The 2,500-nt window shown below is 39.1% G+C and overlaps 1 long non-coding RNA gene and 3 other non-coding genes across 38 annotated transcripts in view; all 4 read right to left on the bottom strand.

Moving 5' to 3' along the window:
• LOC127522783 (uncharacterized) overlaps positions 1 to 2,500 on the bottom strand; it is a 44,191-nt gene that overhangs the window by 23,212 nt on the left and 18,479 nt on the right. For 4 of the 35 annotated variants that reach the window (XR_007932696.1, XR_007932687.1, XR_007932704.1 and 1 more), the window contains exon 10: positions 262 to 1,176. The exons of the other annotated variants lie outside the window; for them this stretch is intronic. This is a non-coding gene — a long non-coding RNA (uncharacterized LOC127522783). The remainder of the gene's footprint in view (positions 1 to 261; positions 1,177 to 2,500) is intronic. 35 annotated transcript variants of the gene reach the window in all.
• trnac-gca (transfer RNA cysteine (anticodon GCA)) lies at positions 771 to 842 on the bottom strand. Its single transcript has one exon. It is a non-coding gene; the product is annotated as a tRNA-Cys (tRNA).
• On the bottom strand, positions 1,212 to 1,283 carry trnac-gca (transfer RNA cysteine (anticodon GCA)). Its single transcript has one exon. It is a non-coding gene; the product is annotated as a tRNA-Cys (tRNA).
• Positions 1,735 to 1,806, bottom strand: trnac-gca (transfer RNA cysteine (anticodon GCA)). The gene has a single exon. It is a non-coding gene; the product is annotated as a tRNA-Cys (tRNA).

The following is a 2,500-nucleotide window of genomic DNA, read 5'->3' as shown; positions in this document are numbered from 1 at the left end:
ATTTCTTGAATAGATACATAGAATGTAACACAACTAAGAACGGCTTTGCTTAAGTACCTACTAAAGTTGTTCCTTAGTATGCAGTCACGGAACAGGGGGCACCCGGATTTGAACCGGGGACCTCTTGATCTGCTGTCAAATGCTCTACCACTGAGCTATACCCCCACACAGATCGCTGCTTTTCTATAAAAAAAAATAATAATAATTTCTTGAATAGATACATAGAATGTAACACAACTAAGAACGGCTTTGCTTAAGTACCTACTAAAGTTGTTCCTTAGTATGCAGCTACGGAACAGGGGGCACTCGGATTTGAACCGGGGACCTCTTGATCTGCAGTCAAATGCTCTACCACTGAGCTATACCCCCTTACGATAGACTGTTTTTCTCAAAAAAAAAGAAAAAAAAGAAAGAAAATCTAAAAAACAACAACAACAATTAATTTCCTTGAATAGATACATAGAATGTAACACAACTAAGAACGGCTTTGCTTAAGTAACCTACTAAATTGCTCCTTAGTATGCAGTGACGGAAGAGGGGGCACCCGGATTTGAACCAGGGACCTCTTGATCTGCAGTCAAATGCTCTACCACTGAGCTATACCCCCTTACGATAAACTACTTTTCTCAAAAAAAAGAAAAAAAAGAAAGAAAATCTAAAAAAACAACAACAATTAATTTCCTTGAATAGATCCATAGAATGTAACACAACTAAGAACGGCTTTGCTTAAGTAACCTACTAAATTGCTCCTTAGTATGCAGTGACGGAAGAGGGGGCACCCGGATTTGAACCGGGGACCTCTTGATCTGCAGTCAAATGCTCTACCACTGAGCTATACCCCCACACAGATAGCTGCATTTCTATAAAAAAAAATAATAATAATTTCTTGAATAGATACATAGAATGTAACACAACTAAGAACGGCTTTGCTTAAGTAACCTACTAAAGTTGTTCCTTAGTATGCAGCTACGGAACAGGGGGCACTCGGATTTGAACCGGGGACCTCTTGATCTGCAGTCAAATGCTCTACCACTGAGCTATACCCCCTTACGATAGACTGTTTTTCTCAAAAAAAAAAGAAAAAAAAGAAAGAAAATCTAAAAAACAACAACAATTAATTTCCTTGAATAGATACATAGAATGTAACACAACTAAGAACGGCTTTGCTTAAGTAACCTACTAAATTGCTCCTTAGTATGCAGTGACGGAAGAGGGGGCACCCGGATTTGAACCGGGGACCTCTTGATCTGCAGTCAAATGCTCTACCACTGAGCTATACCCCCACACAGATAGCTGCTTTTCTATAAAAAAAAATAATAATAATTTCTTGAATAGATACATAGAATGTAACACAACTAAGAACGGCTTTGCTTAAGTAACCTACTAAAGTTGTTCCTTAGTATGCAGTCACGGAACAGGGGGCACCCGGATTTGAACCGGGGACCTCTTGATCTTAAGTAACCTACTAAAGTTGTTCCTTAGTATGCAGCTACGGAACAGGGGGCACCCGGATTTGAACCGGGGACCTCTCGATCTGCAGTCAAATGCTCTACCACTGAGCTATACCCCCTTACGATAGACTATTTTTCTCAAAAAAAAAGAAAAAAAAGAAAGAAAATCTAAAAAACAACAACAATTAATTTCCTTGAATAGATACATAGAATGTAACACAACTAAGAACGGCTTTGCTTAAGTAACCTACTAATGTTGTTCCTTAGTATGCAGCTACGGAACAGGGGGCACCCGGATTTGAACCGGGGACCTCTTGATCTGCAGTCAAATGCTCTACCACTGAGCTATACCCCCACACAGATAGCTGCTTTTCTATAAAAAAAAATAATAATAATTTCTTGAATAGATACATAGAATGTAACACAACTAAGAACGGCTTTGCTTAAGTACCTACTAAAGTTGTTCCTTAGTATGCAGTCACGGAACAGGGGGCACCCGGATTTGAACCGGGGACCTCTTGATCTGCTGTCAAAAGCTCTACCACTGAGCTATACCCCCACACAGATCGCTGCTTTTCTATAAAAAAAAATAATAATAATTTCTTGAATAGATACATAGAATGTAACACAACTAAGAACGGCTTTGCTTAAGTACCTACTAAAGTTGTTCCTTAGTATGCAGCTACGGAACAGGGGGCACTCGGATTTGAACCGGGGACCTCTTGATCTGCAGTCAAATGCTCTACCACTGAGCTATACCCCCTTACGATAGACTGTTTTTCTCAAAAAAAAAGAAAAAAAAGAAAGAAAATCTAAAAAACAACAACAACAATTAATTTCCTTGAATAGATACATAGAATGTAACACAACTAAGAACGGCTTTGCTTAAGTAACCTACTAAATTGCTCCTTAGTATGCAGTGACGGAAGAGGGGGCACCCGGATTTGAACCAGGGACCTCTTGATCTGCAGTCAAATGCTCTACCACTGAGCTATACCCCCTTACGATAAACTACTTTTCTCAAAAAAAAGAAAAAAAAGAAAGAAAAT

Source organism: Ctenopharyngodon idella, chromosome 11 (genome assembly GCF_019924925.1).
Source record: "Ctenopharyngodon idella isolate HZGC_01 chromosome 11, HZGC01, whole genome shotgun sequence".
In the NCBI taxonomy this organism is placed as follows: domain Eukaryota; kingdom Metazoa; phylum Chordata; class Actinopteri; order Cypriniformes; family Xenocyprididae; genus Ctenopharyngodon; species Ctenopharyngodon idella.
Note: the sequence above shows the minus strand (reverse complement) of the source record. Positions and strands in the feature narration are given on the sequence as shown.